Raw genomic sequence first — 18,946 nt, 5'->3', positions numbered from 1 at the left:
AATAAATAAATAAATAAATAAATAAATAAATAAGACTTCATTCAAATTACAAACTTCTGAGTATTAACGACCATCAAAAAAGTCAAAAGACTGCAGAATGGTAGAATATATTTGCAAATTATTTGCCTGTTAAAGTTTCAATATTCAGAACATATTAAGAGCTCATAAAACTCAACAAAAAAGGCAACTCAATAAAAAAATCATCAAAAAACTTGAATAGACATTTCTCCAAAGACGATACACTAATGTAAAAAAATCCCATAAAAATACTTGACATTATTAGCCATTAGGAAAATGCAAATTAAAACCACAGTGACATACCACTTCATACCTACCAGGATATCAAAAAATAGAAATTAAGAAGTGTTGTCAAGGTAATGGAGAAATTGGAAACCTCATACATTGCTGGTGGCACAGCTGCTGTGAAACAATTTGGTGGTTCCTCAAAATGATAACTATAAAATTAACATATGATCCACTTATAGGTATTTACTTTAAAAATTGCAAACAGGGACTCAGATCGTTGAACACTTATGAGCATTATCAAATTGTCCACAACAGCCAATAGATAGAAACGAAGTGTTCCTAATGCATGAATGAACTTATTTTATTTTATTTTATGTTTTTAGAGACAGCATATGTCTATGTTGCTCAGGCTGGAATGCAGTGGCTGTTCACAGACATGATGCCAGACTGATCATCACGGGAGTTTTGGCCTACTCCATTTCCATCCTGGGCCAGTTCATTCTTCCTTAGGTCAATCTGGTGGTCGCTTGTTCCTGAGAGGTCAACATATTGATGCCAAACTTAGTGCAGACACCCAATCGGCAGAGCGCACTTCAGCCCAGAACTTCTGGGCTTAAGCAATCCTCCTGCCTCAGCTTCCCGTGTATCTGGGACTACAGGCACGTGGCACCTATGGCGAGCTGGATTTTTAAATTACTACATGCATACAATGGATTATTACCCAGCAATAGTAAGAAATGAAGCACTGAAATATGCCACAACATGAATGAGCCTCGAAAATCTTATGCTAAATGAAGTAAACCAGACACAAGAGGCCACTTAGTTTATGATCTATTTATATAAAATGTCCACAATAGACAAAACTGTCAAAAGGAACAACAGATCAATGGATGCCAGAAGCTGTGGGACATGGGAATCAGAAATAACTGTGAATGGGTAATGGGTTTCTTCTGGATTGATGAAAATATTCTAGAATTTATAACTGTGGTTACACAATTTGTGAATATACTAAAACCCACTTTAAAATGATGAATATTACGATTTGTGAATGTTTTAGGTTTTCTACTTCTATTTGAGCCAATTTGACAATTTATTACTTTACAGAAAGTTATCCCTTTCCACTTTTCCTTTTAAGTTCATTTGTGCCTATTTTTTCATCATCATCAGTGTTGTTTGGCTATTAATCTTTTCAGAATACTTATTTTAGCTTAGATAACCATTTCTACTCATGTTCATCACTAATTTTTGTCTGTTCTATTCATCGTATTTATACCTTTTTTTCTTGTTATTTTCATTGTGTTTTATCTCTATTTGACCATTTGGCATATTTCCTTTTCAATAGTTTGTCTTCCCTTTAAGATGAATCAATTGGATACTTGAAATGTCCCACTAATGACAACTTAGTATTTCATTACAGTGTTGAATTCATTTATACTTAATATACTTTGGCTGTCTTAATATGTCAGTTTTTGAGAAGAGTACTTTGAAATATCTCATGATTGTGAAATTATTAATTTTTCATAATTCTGTCAGTTTTGCTGCATTGCTTGATTCATGTAAGTTTATAAATTTTATATCATCTTAATAGTGTATTTCTTTTATTTGCATAATTTCTCTTTTTGTCCTAATATCTTTACTTTAATGCTTATATTTGTGAAATTACATTTATGACACTAGCTTTATTTTGGTTAGTGTAACTTTTTTCTCTTTCTTTGTTTTAACTAAGTCTAAAATTTCTCAGTATCTGTATCATCCAAAAAATAGGACCAGAACTTTAATTACATTTCTTTATATCTCTTCCTATTTTATGACACAGTGGCTAACATTTTATTTATAGGTTTTCTAAAAAACAAAATTTGATTTGATTATTTCTGTTTATAACCAAAAGAAGATTTATTTTATCAGCTATTTTATCAATATCTGGGGTCTTTATTACTATTTGCATTTTCCCCCTCCTTATTTCTTTACATTTTTACTGGCTGAAATATATGTTTTAGAATTTATTTCAGGAAAGATAACTGTGTAGAAAACTGACTTAGTTTGTGAAGCTGTTTAAAAGTGTTATTCTGCTCTCAGTTTTAAAATGATGAATTATCAATTATTTTCCTTTAGCATTTTGAAAATTTGTAGCTTTAAAAGAAAGAAAAAAACCCTGTTTTCTCATCTCACAACATTGCCGACACCAAATGTGTGAATATTCTGCACCAAGCAATTCTGAATGTCTTATAGTTTAATTCAATTCTGACACTAGCTTCCTGGAATTATTACAGAATAGACCTCACAGAGGGGCTCAGTTCTGAACAACGGAGGCCAATTGCAAGTAGTGAGTCCTTAGGCTACCTACATTTCTATCTAATTTGTGTATAAATTGGAGGTTCCCATGAACCCATTCTCACTTTGGATAACTTCCTAAAGCAGCTGACAGAAATCAGAGAAACACTTTACTTACTATTACTAGTTTGTTATAAAAGATACAGATGAACCTCAAGATCAGGAGGTACATAGGGTGAGATCCAGAAAGTTCCTGAATTCAGGACACTTCTGTCCTGGTGGAGTTCGGTGGAGCCACCCTCCTTGCATGTGTATGTGTTCACCAACCTGGAATCTCCCCTAACCCCTTTGTTAGTGTTTTTATAGATGTTCCATTGCATAAGCATTGTTGATTAAATAACCAATAATGATGCAATCTTCTACCCCCGTCTTCTCCCCAAATGTTGGAGGGTGGGGCAGGCAGTCCCAATTCTTAATCATGTTTTGCTCTTTCCAATTATAAAGCTGTCTAGAGACTCCAGCCACCAGTCATCTCATTAGCATACCAATGGTACTCATTATCCTGAAGATTTCAAAGTTCTTAGAAGTTCTTATGTCAGGAACCAAGGATAGAGACCGAATATTATAACAGAAGAAGCTCCTATCACTTTATCATTTAGGAAATTACAAGTGTTTCAGAAGTTCAGCGTCAGAAAGTGAAGGCAGAGACCAAATGTATGTCTTACTATGTCACAACCTTTTAGTTAATTACTATTGCTAATGAGATATTGCTGCTGTCAAGATAATTAACATTTCATTGTGGATAATTTTCCATTCTTTCATCAGTTGTTTTAATTTTTTTCTCTTATGTATTTGATGTCACAGGGTTTTACTATGTATTTCCATAAACTTATGTGCATAGTTTTACTCTTCTATTTGGCACTTTAAATAAAACCTTATATGAAGAGTCCAGGCGCGGTGGCTCACGCCTGTAATCCCAGCAGTTTGGGAGGCTGAGGCGGGCAGATCACGAGGTCAGGACCATCCTGCATAACACGGTGAAACCCCGTCTCTACTAAAAATACAAAACATTAGCCGGGCGTGGTGGTGGGCGCCTGTAGTTCCAGCTACTCTGGAGGCTGAGGCAGGAGAATGGCGTGAACCCGGGAGGCGGAGCTTACAGTGAGCCCATATGGCACCACTGCACTCGGAGACTCCATCTCAAAACAAACAAACAAACAAACAAACAAACAAAAAAACACTTTATATGAAGATTCTTTGTTCTTTATTTCAGGAAAATTCTTAGTCATGTTTTTAAAGATTGTATCTCCCTCATGCTTTCTAATACATTTGTTTTGTTTTGTAAAATATGCTTTGACATTTTCATCTTGAATTTAATATTTTAGCATCTTTTCATTATATTAACCTCCATATGGAAGTGTGCTGATTTATGGGTGAATTCCAAGATTATTTTGAAATAATGACTTCCTTTTGGAAAGTTTAGAATTTATCTTGTCTCTTGTTTCTCTATTTTAATAACATTTTTAAACTTCTATTATTTATAATTAGTTAATTTAATCTTCAACTATTCTTTATTATTGTGGTCATTTTTTCTTTGTAGTAATTTATTAACTTTTATGCATATTTTTCTTCCTTTATAATACTGTTCTATGTGCTTCTTACAGTTTTTTTTTTTTTACAATAGATTTCTCAATTACATGAAGATTGAAAACGGCAAAATCTTCTGTTGAGTGAATTGGCTTTCTTAATTATTTAATGGTTTTGTAGTTTGACATTCTTTTAGTGTAAGAAAGAATTTATGGAAAATAGTTTTGTTCTTTTTATTCTGCCTTTGTAATCTCTTTTCCTTCATTCTTTTTGGTCTGATTGATAGATTCTGATTATTTCTCCCTGACCCACATGACTATAGTGTTCAGAATCAGGTCATCTATTGGCAGTTCATGTACATTGTTGTCTCAGCCTAGGTCCTGGTTGTTTGGCTATTTCTGATTAATCTTGTCCTCCTGAGCAACAGCTCAATACAGGTCACAGCCCTACCCGTTTTCATAGATTAGGTTCTGGCCACTCTACAATTTATAAGGTGATTTCATTCTATTTTCCTTTAAAGTTTCAATTCCTGGATACCTCTTCTGCTTTCTTCCCTAGAGAACTTCATCTTATTGAGTTTAACCCCTTCTTAACTTGAGCTTTCTGTTCTATCTCTGAAATGTAAAGATGTTCAACTTGTTTAATGGTCCAAAGACTTTCAAACCATTTTTGATAATTCCTTATGTTTGAAGATGAGTAAATGTGACCTAGCATGTGAACTTATGCTTCCACATAAATCAGATATTTAATACTGTATTTTCTAACCAGGTAACAACAGTATTCCAAGTGGTTAGCAATAAGACCTCTTCAGAAAACTCATTGTTAATTACACACACACACACCCACAAAAAGGAAAAAATAACATAGGATTCTGCATCAGAATAGTTTTTATTCTGTTTCTATTGTCCATTTTATTTATTTGTTTTTGCATCAGGGACATACCTTGATTTATAAAGGCCAGAATATAAATTCTGCAGATATTAATTGCAGTATTATTTGGATGTGACTATTTTCTTTCATAATCGTGTAAATGTTTTTAGTTTTTAATTCCAATTTCCTTATTTTTTTGAAATTCTATATATATTGAATACTTCACATGCAGTTTATTTTGATTAACAAATCAAATAAATTTAATCATAGTTAAAATAAAATAGCATACTGTTTGATCTGTTTGATTTTTTGTAAGCTATTGCTAACATAGCAATTTTCGTAAGCAATCATTTATTCCAAATAATTGTGAATAGTACAAATTTAACATATTTTCTTGCATGATTCTTGAAGGAGGTTCTGTTATTTTGCTTACTCCCTCTTGTGATCTTACATTTTTCTATACATAAAAACAATCACTTTAACAACATTTAGTCTGCATTCCCATATTGTGCCTGAGTGTGGTTCTCAAATATTTTGGCAGATTCAGAACATATCATATATAGTCTTAGAGTTGGTCCAAGAAATATTATTATTTCAACATCTTTAAGGACGTTTTTAGAGACAAATTCAACCAATTTATCATATATGAAAAAGGAATACTTCTAGATATTCAGCCAAAATTCTGGCTTGTATTTTTTTTTCTGTGTCAGTCATGTAACCATAAATATTTTCAACTTGACTTTGACAAGCTTTAAAATCACTGTGTAAATTTGAAAGTAGTTATCTTTTTTAGTTCTACATTTAGTGTATCCACTTCTTACAAGAAGCACTGAACTATTTATAAATTTCAGCTTTGGTTTCTTCTTGTTTATTGACTTGGTGGTACTATTTTACAGTGGTTTTAACAGGATTCTATTGGACTATCTCTCTCCCTGCTCTCTCTGTTAAGCTATCTGCTTCTGCATATGTCACACCCAGATTTCAGCCTCCACTAATGGAAGGCTGACTGGTCTGTTGTTTTCCATGATACCATAAAGTATAAATTGCTCCCACAGTCTGATCCAATTCAACCAAGGTCAATTGCAGAGCTAATTTTTGAGGCAAGTCTTTGTGGTTTGTTCTGAACACAGGAGGAGTGTTGTTAGTTGTCTCTTTATCTGGTTCTCTCTAGTAGAGTTTTCACTCTATATGTTAGCGTGTTGCTCATAATTGCTTATCATCAAAATAGCCTTTGTTTCTGAGCAAGTCTCAGCTTGAATTTTCCAACAGTCAGTTTCCAATTAAGTTAGTTGCTTTATACAGAGCTTTGGAGTACTCTGTTTTTATGGACTGCCTCTTTACCATGGCAAAACATTGGAACCTCTGCTCTAGAGTGAGAGCAAGGAGAGTGGTGTAATTTTTCCAGAGTGACAGAGACACACCAGCTCCTCCTCAGTATAAGTCCTGCCCAGTGCCCCTGGGTAGGGTGCCTTTGAGGACCAGCAGGGGGTGCAGGGCAAATTAGGGATGACATTCTGAACCAGTGCCTACAGGAATCTCCAAGGGCCTGCATGTTGGGATGAGAGTATCATGTTGGTAGGGAAGATAACTGCTCATCTTCTCAGGTTGCCTCCCCTACATGTATCTTCCACCCTATGAGGGAGTTGGATAGGGATGATCATTTCCTCAATTTTTTTGGCTTGCCATGACTAGGAGTGAGCCTCCACCCTACTGGTTGGGGTTGAGTGAATTAAGAAAAACTCCAAACTCTCAGCTTCAAATGTTAGGAATTTAGCCTCTGCAATTTATTGCTGAGAGGTATGAGTAAAGCTGACAACCTGCCCCTCCTGGTGAGATAACATATCCTTTAATTGAGAAGAGGAGAGAGAGAGACAGCCTCATTTTCTTGGCCCGACTCACTCAGATTGGGGAGTCTGAAAAAAATTAAAAAGGGGGAAATCAAAGAAATGTTTAGATAGGGAGGGAGGAGAAAGCAAGTCATGGCTAAGTGACACGGACTGGCTCTTGGTATCACAGTCTAGAAGATTTTCTTGGAAAAAAAATTTCTTTGTTATGAAAAAGTTTCCAAAGACTTCTTTAAAATAATTTCTTCAATATGATCATTTTCTGGAGAGAAAGTTTATAAAACTTACTGTGCTACTATTCCAGAAGTCACATTTTCCTAATTATTTATTTTAAATATTATGCGATCTCTAAATTTATTATGCATTTGATTAATAATATTAGTTTAAATTTTCCATCTCACATAGTGATTTCTGTCATTAAATTATTTTATTCTTCCTATGAATATGTTAATTACAGATCAAATTTTAAAATCATACTTAGTAAATTCAAAAATATTTCTTTTTTTTCTAGTATACACTGTGCTAGTAGAGACCAAAAGATGTACACCATTATGTGGGATTATATGTAGATACCAGATATCATCCTTTTAAGAATATTGTACTAATGTTCTGTTTTCTAATGTATTTGTCTTGACTGAATACTGTTGGTATTTTTAATTTAGTTAGCTTTGTTCTTCAGTTCTACAATTAGATATGAAATGTTTTGTTTCCGAGTGGATTTGTGGTCTTTTAATAGAGTACCAAATGTTTCTAGCCATGGATAATTGAATTGGAAAAACTAAATGTGAAGCTAACTTGTATTACATGTAATAGTAGAAGCAAAATGCATTGCATTTTAAGTTAATATTTAAAAGTTAGTTACTATATTTTCTTTTTTCCATTTTAAAAATGATTCAAAATAAAATACTGAAATTCCTGCCATGTAACCCAAAGTAATTTTATATAGTTAAACTGAATCAGATGATTTGATAGAAACATTTTACAATACCAGAAAGATGTGATGAATATTTTCATGAGTTTTAATAGAATTTGTTGATTTTCTTAATATATTTTTATCTTTCTAATAGATCAGAGTTGCGTTTGTTGCTTTTGATATCTGAGTTTGATAGAAATAATTGCCTTTTTTATATTCTTATTATATTGATCATAATTAAATGTTCATTTAGTAAAGACTAAAGCAGCCCAGGTATTTCATCTTAACTGTTCAATTTCTGGATTTGGTTAGAATAATTTTATTGCTGCCCTTAATTTACTTCATAGCCTTTTAGTGTTTCTGTGGCATGTTGCCACAGACCACATATGTGGAGTGTAAAGCAGCTACCCTCCTACCCAGATCTAAGGACAATGCTGTTAACAGGAAAATGTGATATGTTATATCTGACTTCCAAAAGTACTCTTTAATCTAGTCACTCTGCAGATAAGAAATTGTCAGTAAAGAAGGTTGCAAGTCATGTTTTTTTCTGAAATATCTAAAATTGAAATTTTGGGACTACATCTTGTAATTTTGCTTCTTGGTGATTTTACATTATTCATGAACACACTCAAAATAATTAATGAGCAGAAAAGCCTGTGTCACAGATGATGAAGACAAACTTCTAGGAAAGTTTACTTTTGGAGCTTCTGTTAAGAATCAGGTTCGCTTGAGATGATGACAGGTGACAGGCAACATCTTTTTGTTATCCTTAATTAAAATAACCGGAACAAATTTCTGGAAATCAATTATGTGTCCATGGAGGAGATAGCAGTAAGCAGAGGTTTCAATTGTCTTCAATACCAGTATAGGAAGCTGATATTCTGCATTCAAAGTGGTTCAAGAACCTCATCTAAAAGAGGGAGGTCAGTGGAAGGAGCCAAAGCTATTCTCAAAATTTCTGAATAACAAGTTTCTTAGCAACTGAATCAGTGGAACCCTAAAGGGTTTTGCTGAGATTGCTAAAGGAGCTATGCTCCACTTCCAGACCTCAGTGGTGGGGGAGTGCTAGAATCATGCACTTCTGTGTATTCTTCCCTTGGGTGTTGAGAAACTGCACAGATGTACACAACAAAGCGCAGAGAAAATGTTCAGCTCATGAAACAAAGACCTGAATTGAAAACAAAATTATGAAGACATAACTGAGAGTCTGCTCGGCCCTGAAATGCAGAATGGAAAATTGCATGTGTCAAGAAACAGGCTAAGGCAGCAAAAGTAAGTAGGGTTATGACAGATACCATGAAACACAAAGACAGCCTCTAGATAGTTCGGAGAACATTAGAACATTCTGGCGCAGTATCTTAGACTAGGACATAAGGAAAATATAAATAATATTGCATACCCCCTTGGAAGTTGTTACCTGGCAAACATGACAAATTTACATATATACAGTATATATGTAAATATATATCATACATATTATATATTATATATGTAAATATATATTATATATTTTGTATAAAAAATATATAGTAAATATAGTAAATACATTACATATATAATTGAAGGAATTAAGCATTAAATTATGTGGTGCTGATGGTAGTGAACGTGGTTAAATTGATGCAAAGGACACTGCTAGTTAGATTACTATTGGTGATCCATTAGTAATCCATTACTCATGATGCTTTCTTAATTTAGATAGCTGTGAGTTTGTGAGAATATCACTAAACCATCTCTTTACTAAAAAAAAAACTTCTTAAAAATTCTGAACACCAGCACTTTGGGAGGCCGAGGCGGGCGGATCACAAGGTCAGGAGACCGAGACCACGGAAACCCTGTCTCTACTAAAATCAAAAAAACTAACCAGTGCAAGGTGCAGGCGCCCTGTAGCCAGCTACTCGGAGGTGGGCAGGCGAATGGCGTAACCCGGGAGGCGGAGCTTGCAGTGAGCCGGATCGCGCCAACTGCCACTCCAGCTGGGAGACAGAGCGGACTCCGTCTAAAAAAAAAAAAAAAAAAAAAAAAAAAAATTCGATAAAGTTTTCAAATGATCTCCAATGAATTTGAGGCGTCCCTGAAATACTCTCTAATCTTATTATTTACAAAACATTTAGTGGTTTTCTCCCATATTAAGACTACTCCTGTTTAGATTCTTCTTTTTCCTTCCAAGTATATTCCATCAAATATTCCCACTCAATTCTTTTTATTTTCTTTAGTTCTCAATTATTTTATTTGTACTCCGTATGCTTTAATTTAAGTAATTACATGTATTCATACACAACGTCTTCATATACTCCTTTGGTCCCACTGTCAGTCAGTAGTTTTGTTTTGTTTTGTATTCCTAAACAATTGTAACTCTGCCTGAATCAACCAGAAAACAAATTTATTAAAGGATATTTTGCTAAACACAGAATTTGGGGGAAGGGCTGCGGAGCTTGGTTTGGAGGATAGACAGTCAGAAACAACTGTCACAAAGTGTCATAAAAATGGTCACATGAAAACAGGACCAGGAGCAGATCTTGTCGCTCCACCATTATCTAAGTGCATCTATTCCTACCTCTGCAAACTGATGTTAAGTGGCACTTTCCTGCCCCCTTAAAAGCTGGAGTATGTATTACCCTTGCTTTTTCACGTACTAGCTTTTTGCTTTAAAATCTGCATAGATAAATCGTATCATTAGAGCCTTGATCATGCATCTGGACTACATACTGCCGCAAGGAATGCTAGGAAAATTTTCCCTGGCATCTTTTTGTTTCTAGAGTAAGAAACTACCCCATAATGTAAAGGGATACCCCTTTTAGAAAAGGTGGTCAGATGCAGGAAAAAAAAAGTCACCTACAATCTCAAATTCTCTGGAAAGTGCTGCACTTGAATTCTAAACTGTTGGTTGAATATCTTAAGGTTTATTCCATTAAATATCTTCAATACAAAATATCTTTGAATAATGCACTACCTGATGGCCATTAAAATGAGCAATCATGATTTCCCCTTACTGATGTCTCTGCCTCAGTCACTTCTACCTACACATTATTTTCCGCATATTGCAGTTTATCATAGTAAGTCTTTATACCTGTACTCACATTCTACATACTTAATAACCACAGCTCTAATAATGTAAAATTGTTGCTGACACTTCTTTTCCATACTTCTGATTCTCCTATCACCTGGTCACTTTTTTCTTTCCCGTCAGCTTTTATCAATTTCTACTAAAACCACATCATTAGCTTATTCAGTAGGTCTGTTGTTGGTTACATGTTACTCCTTACAAGGACACTAGTCCTATGAGAACATGGACCTTTGTTTGTTTTGTTAAGTATTATCCTTGTAGGATTTAGAGTACCTGTCCCATAGAAAGTGCTCAACATATATTTGTTGAGTTAAACATTGTTGAATCATCCCTGAAAAGGAAATGATGAAATTAAAGTGGCATGTGGAAATTTTAGTTGGGCTCTGGCATTTTTTTTTAATTGCAGGGCAATATGGGTCTCAATGTGAATAAAGCATGTGTGCAGAGATAGTTCCAGAGAAATATAAAATATAAATATATAAATATACATCTGTTATATATGTGTGTGTGTTTGTGTATATGTACTCAGCATACATCCATATGTGTCTATAATAGTGGCTTCAGGCTGAAACCCAAAAGGTAAAGTCTAAAGGGAAAACTAAATAAAAAAGTTGAGTTCAATAGGAGAAGACCAATGGCATTCGAGATTATGTTCAAGAGTCTGTAACTAGGGACAGCAGCTAGAAAAACTGATGGAAATTCCACTCTTACCTGGCTATATGCTATTAAATATATCCATATTAAACCTCCAAAAAAATCAACCCTTGAATTGACTCAGTGAATATAAGCACTCCAATAACTGCTAAAACTTCATCTACACAAATGGTCACAGTTTTGATCTTTTACATCTTATTCTCATTAAGACTCCATTTCCGAATTCTCAAAGACAGTTTTCTTTAGATTTTCCCGTTGCTACTTCATATTTGCTGTTAAGAAGTTAATGCCAGTAACCTAATTGCCATTATGAAAGTTTCCATTTTTTAAATCACTGATCCAAAAATACCATAAAATATATAACTATTGTACCAATGTTTTCTTTGTAGCATCTTATTATAAATTTTAAGTTATCCCTGTTGTTTCTATGTTGTTAAATGAAGACAAGGGTCCTACTATTACAATTATTAGTTCATTTGTTGAATTACTTATACATTCAATATTTATTTACTTACATATTAAGTATTTATATATAATGTCTTTAATTAGATTGTTTTGTTTTGTTTTGTTTTTGAGATGGAATCTCACTCTGTCTCCCAGGCTGGAGTACAGTAGCGCGATGGTGGGTTCAAGCTATTCTGCTTCAGCCTCCTGAGTAGCTGGGACTACAGCCACGTGCCACTACGCCCAGTTAATTTGTTTTCCTGTATTTTTAGTAGAGATGGGTTTCATACTGTTGGCCAGGCTGGTCTCGATCTCCTGACCTCGTGATCCACCCACTTCAGCTTCCCAAAGTGCTGGGATTACAGGCATGAGTCACCATACCCAGCCTAATTAGATTATTTAATAAAAAATAAGAGTACCTACTGCAATCAAGGCACTCTACTGGCCACTGTGGCTCCAGCAGTTGAACCAATAAAAACTTTTTTGTGTGTGTATTCTATTTGGAGAGGCAGAAATAAGTAACCTAAAAATAATAACATGGTTTTGGTTCGTGATATTAAGAAATATAACGTGGGTTGTGTGCGTCTGTGGGAGTGTGCATATGGTGGATGATACTGCCAAAGATTATACCAATTTTCTTTAAGTACTAAGTATTCCATCCTATGATTAGTTTTTTATTACAACGGAATCTCTTCATGATGCCAAATGTTGAAATAAGGCCTTTTCTATGGACCAAAAGAATTGAGACATAAGTAAGTTTTGCTCTTAGCCGAAAGGTCTAAATGAACCACATTTTCATTTAATCATAAAAATTTGAGCAACAGAGTAGAACACTGGGACAAAATGCCATAAGAAACATGTATGTCTATTTCAGTTAACAACCTCAAGAATAAAGTGTCTGAGAGTTTGTTAATGCCGTGTATTCTATACTACAGAGTGAAGACAGGCTACTCCCTCATCTGTTTATATGAAAAATATCTGCCTACTACATAGTGCTTCAAGTGGTGCTAATATATTTTGTTCATGTCAACATAATACGCTTCCTCTCCATAATGGCTTTCCAAGCCCATTTATTTTCTTTTGTATACTGTGTTTAAAGTTGAGAATTCTATTATTAATGATTGCCCAATTTAAAACCAAACTTTAAAGTTGTGCTTTGAAGCAGTCATCACTGTTCTGTAACCTATCCACTGATAAACTATAAGGAAACACAAGTTCCTGCACCCAATGGTCTTTTTCCATGGGTGAGAGTACCATGTATTCAAATTTAGGGAAAGAATACAACATCCTTGCCAGCACTTTTAAAGCTATTTTATGTATAAAGATAAAGTGACCAACCTAATGACTAGGATCTAAGATAAAAGTGTCTTCTTTTTAAAAATTCTCAGAAAACTAGGCTTTAGTAAGCATAGAATACTATTAATTAATGTGCATGAAGAACAGGTATACACTACACTTGGTATTCCAGAGATTCAATCCAAGAAAAAGTAATCAATGAGATCTTAAAGAGAATTGGAAGAAGCCAGTTCTTGAAGTCCTCAAATCAATTTATGTCAACTATAATTCAAGAAAGCATCTTAAGTAAAGATGGAACAGGTTAAATACAACTCATATGTCTCAATCAATAAATAATATATCTTTGGGTCAGGAAACTTTTTTAAATGTGTCTTAAACAGATTAATACTCTTTGCTCTAAGAAATATATAAAAGCAAAGAAAATCTTTTGATATAGTTTATTTTCTCTCAAGACATATTTGAAATGTACTGCACAGTATGATTAAGCAGTTAAAGTTAATAGAGTGTAAGTTTTGCTCCCATAAAATAATTTTTCTTTGCTCGCATTGATTCACTAACACCTTATTGAGTGGAATGCATGTTTTGTGGGGTGTTTTTGGTAGTCTTATTGATTTCTAGAAAGCTGAGAGGATGGAAGCATAGAAAATGATTTTTTTTTTTATTACAAAGCCAGTTAGGATCAAGCTTAAAGCTCAAAAGTAGTCTCTGCTTATAAACTATGCCCCTTTAAAAACGTTTTCCCTATGAAGCCAAAAGAAGCTAATCATATTTTAAGATTCACTAATGGAACGGAAAAAAAGTGATGGTCTCTTCCTGCTCTGGGCTAGTGAGATCAAAACTACAGAAGTGTACTCAAATCTCAGTGATAAACTTTAAGGAAGATTAAAGATAAATTTCAGTTGCATTAAGAATAGTGTGACTAAAATACTGAGGAGACTCAATGCCAGGTAAATGGAAATCTGTGTATTTTTTTGTTTGGGTTCTATTTGTTTTGCATTGTTTTTGCATGATTAGAATCTATACTTTTGGAAGACAGCATGTAAAAGAGAGATCAGACTTCAAAACATGTGAACGTAATCTATAAGAAAACTGATTTAAATCAACATACAAAAGAACATTTTCACTGCTTTGAGAGGTGGAATGACCAAAAACAAAGAAGATAACTTTTATAATGAGATGTGCTAAAGCTGTAAGTCCAGTTAGATAGAGATATAGAGAGGACTCTAGGAAAAATAAGCACTAGATTGAAATCTAAATTGTTTGAATTTTAAGTTCACTGAAGCCAGATTCTGTGAAATTGTTAAAGCTTACATATGTTTCTTTAGGGTGAATTTTATAGTTAAATTTGTGGTAAATTCCTGAAAAGCACCATCAATCCTTATTTTTTAATCAAATGGTTTCCATTTTCATAAAAGAAAGTATGAAAGAATTATTCTATTCTTAAGAAATTTTAGATAATTAAAATAAAGGAAAAACAACATTCCAATCTCTCTACTTGCAAAATGTCAGCATGCTGATGTGTTAGTGTGTTCCTCATTTTATTATCCTGTATTTATTTTACATTCTTATAATCATTTTGTAAATATAGTGCATTTTGGATGTAATATATCAAATAGTTTTATTGCTACATTACTACATGGTTTAATGGTGTTACTGATTTTTAAGCAATATTTAATAATATATCAATCACTTCTTTGTTGCTGTATATTAACAGCAAATTGGAAGATTCATATTACAAATATTACCAAGATTTTTAAAACTAATGCAAGTAGATTCCCCTGTATATTGGATTACCTTTGTAGAATGGCTTCCCAAAAGTATTCTTTCTAAGTCACACAGCATGGAGAGTTTAAGGCTCATTGTGTAGAGTGCCAAATTGCTTCCAAAAGGGCTGCATTTTTTATTCAGCCTTCACTTTTATTTTAATTTCAGAAATTCATTAATTACCTTTCTGATATGGTTTTTGTAAATGCTATCAACACTTGCAATATGAGCAATTCTTCTTTCACTGCCTTTTCAAATATAACACATTCTGTAATCTTTCCATCCAAATAGGCATACCCAAGAGAAAGTATGAGAATTTACCTATCTGAAAACTAAGTAAAACATAGATGGCTTTTGTAAAGGTGAATAAGGCAGCAATAATCATATATAGCTCTGATCCTGTACGATGGTCTGGATTCCATGCTTACTGTCAGCACCATAGTTTTCTCACCTCCTCAGTCTACTTCCCCGTATTTCCTCCTTCTAAGGGTTTAGGCTTTTTCTTGAGTCTCCTGCCTGGGATCCATTTTACCTCTGTATCACTATATCTTTTTGTGCAGTTAAATGATCACAGAAATAACCAACTCTCAGGATGGATTTCTTGATTGATGATGAAAATGATAGCAACATTAATAATAATAAATAATAATCAATGCCCAACTGGTATTTTTATATGCCAAACACTATACCAAAAACATGTAAGTTATCTAATTTTATCTTACCAAAACTCTATATACTACTACAACCCACTTTAACAGAGGACACTGAAGTTAAAAGGTAATTTTAGTAAGGTGACACCTCTTATGAGTGCTGGAATTAGGATTTGAATCCACATCTGTCTTATCGCAAAGTAATTTTTAAAAATTACTCATGGTGTATCTTTACTACCTATAGGTGTCAAGTTTAGTAAAAAATTCTTTTTTTAGAGTTATTTTTACTTGGTCTAAAGTAGAACTGATCTTAAAAATATATTGTTTTCATTACTAATCTCCTATTGCAAGTCAAAATCTTCTTTCTAAGTTACTTAAATTATACTTTTCTTCCCTCGTCTTACAGCTTCTACTTCCAATTCAGTTACCCTGGCTACTCCAAAGTAGACGATTCCCAACCCCACTTTCACCCTCAACTCACACTGTGTTTTTCTCCTCACTATAAACATCATTTCCATTTCATCTGTTCTTTCATGGAAACTGAAGTGTTATGTTTTCTTAATGTAATTAGAGAGTATTTTATTATTATTATTTTGCTCAGTAATCATCTCTTAACAAGTTATAGTTACTTAGCATATACAAAAACAATATTTCAGGTTTAACATTCAAGAAACTTGAGAAGATTCTACAAATGGGTGACTGGAAGATTTTTTCTATCATACTGATTTGGACTTACATAACCATAGCTCAAAATTTTGTCACTGAAGACGTATTACACTTCCCAAAGGGCTTATATTACAGTGTGTGGAAGGTTAAGCACCAAAAAATGGCTGTATAAATGAAAAACAAAAAAAAAGTTAAAGTTAATAATAAAGATATTTGCTTGATGAATCATCAAAATTACTCCAACAGTCAAATATTGCCAAATTTCTTTGGCACAGAATTAGGAATTTTAGGCATTTTAAGAAGATGGTCTCACCTGAGTGATTGGACAGTTATATAGTGATCCTGGAAATAGAAGTATCAGTTTTAAATCTCTCTTTCTCTTCCTCTCTCTTTCTCTTCCTTGACATAAAACTAAATAAATATGCAAAGTCCCTCTTTTTTCAGCACTGGAATATAATCAGTGCAAGACAGCAATACCTGAAAGAAGAAAAACTGAATAGGTGAAGCCCGTGAACATCTCTGCATTTTGTCTCAGAGCAGTTTCCAAAACCCATCACAGTGAGATGGAGACCAAGCAGAGTGTGATGGTCATGTTCAATGAGGAGGCAAAAATTGGAGGTCTTTTTAACAAATTGTCTTACATCCATTGGATATGCACAGGCAAAGTAAACCAAAACAGCTTCCATTTATACTTTTCACCACACATAAAAAATAATTCAAAGTAGATCACATGTCAAAATTCAAAACCTAAAACTTTGAAACATCTATGAGTATATAGGGAAAAACAATTGTAGTCTTAAGATTGTAAAGATTCCTTAGATGTGACACTAAAAGCATGCTAGATGATAGAACAAACTGTTCAGTGGGATTTCATCAAATTAATAACCTCTGCTCTTCAAAAGACAAGTGGAAGATGAAAAGATAAGCCACATACTGAGAGAAAATTTTTGCAAATAGTATATCTGATCAAAGAATTGAGTCTAGAGTATATAAAAGCATTTCAAACTCAATGGAAAATCGGCAGCCCCATTTTAAAAATTAGAAAATATTTAAACAGACATTTCACCAAAAAAGATATGTGGCTGGCAAACAAGGACATGAAGAAATGTTCAATATCATTTGTCTTTAGGGAAATTTAAATTAAGACTACAAAGAGATACCACTATACAACTATTAGAAAATTTAAAACTAAAAATACCAAAAAAAAACCAGAGTGCTAAAAAGGATGTGGAAGAACTGCAACTTTCATATACTACTGATGAAAATGTAAACGGTACAACAACTTTGGAAAATAGTGTAGTAGTTTCTTAAATAGTTATACATGCACCTAACCACACCAACAAAATAATCATTCAATAAAAATTAACTTGAAGATCACATAAATGTTAAGTTTAATGAACAAAACCTTTAAATCAACGACTATAAATAGCTTCAAAGAAATAAAGAAATATATATTTAAAGTATTATAGCAAAAATGTATCATAATCAATAAATGAAATACCAGCAAACAAAAAAAAAGAAACTAGAAAATGTCTCCAAATGAATATGGAATTTTTCCAAAATTAATTCAACGTAGTGTTACCAGGGCACACGAGATTTCAGCGCTTCCGCACTTTTAGTGACTTACATAATAAAAATTTGAATCAGGTCCTTTCTTGCTTGCACTAGCTTTTGCCCAGTATTATTTTCCCCATAACGTAATTATAAACTGCTGATGTATAGTTTGTTTGTCAAGCAGAAAGAGATAACTTTGGGTTCACACAAAGGTTTTGCAGAAGGAATGAATGCCTGAAGGACTTTGTGAACCAGCTGCTGACCCCCAGAAACCTGGTTGCTCAAGGTGTTATCTGAGACTGACGAAATATAGCCTTTTCCTTTGATTTCCTGAAACCTCCCCTCCCTTACTCCCTGGCCATATGAAAACTCTCTGCTTCTTCTTTTAGTTAAGGCACATTTGAGAGATCTTGCCTTCTTGTCTTCTCACTTTGGCCAAATCAAACCTTTCTCTGTCTCCAAACCCCTGTTTGTCAGCGTTCGGCATCAGCTGCACATGGATTCACAAATCTGAATTTGGGCTTCAATAAGAGTAGCTTGAAGATGTCAGAAAATAAGTATCAGTGAAATCAAAGAAAGATAAATAGAAATTATCCCTTCTGAAAAATAGAATAGCATTAAAGAATAACAGAGCCTCAGGAATCTGTGAGAAAATATTAAATGGATTAACTTAAGTATAACAAAACCAAGAAAAGAAAGAAGAAAGAAAGAAGAAAGAAAGAGAGAGAGAGAGAGAGAGAGAGAGAAAGAAAGAAAGAAAGAAAGAAAGAAAGAAAGAAAGAAAGAAAGAAAGAAAGAAAGAAAGAAAGAAAGAAAGAAAGAGAGAGAGAAGGCCGGGCGCGGTGGCTCAAGCCTGTAATCCCAGCACTTTGGGAGGCCGAGACGGGCGGATCACGAGGTCAGGAGATCGAGACCATCCTGGCTAACACGGTGAAACCCCGTCTCTACTAAAAAATACAAAAAACTAGCCGGGCGAGGTGGCGGGCGCCTGTAGTCCCAGCTACTCGGGAGGCTGAGGCAGGAGAATGGCGTAAACCCGGGAGGCGGAGCTTGCAGTGAGCTGAGACCCAGCCACTGCACTCCAGCCTGGGAGACAGAGCAAGACTCCGTCTCAAAAAAAAAA

The sequence above is a fragment of the Rhinopithecus bieti genome, unplaced genomic scaffold, assembly GCF_001698545.2.
Source record: "Rhinopithecus bieti isolate Rb0 unplaced genomic scaffold, ASM169854v2 scaffold_30927, whole genome shotgun sequence".
Classification (NCBI taxonomy): domain Eukaryota; kingdom Metazoa; phylum Chordata; class Mammalia; order Primates; family Cercopithecidae; genus Rhinopithecus; species Rhinopithecus bieti.
The sequence above is the reverse complement of the archived record's forward strand: the minus strand, read 5'-3'. Positions refer to the sequence as shown.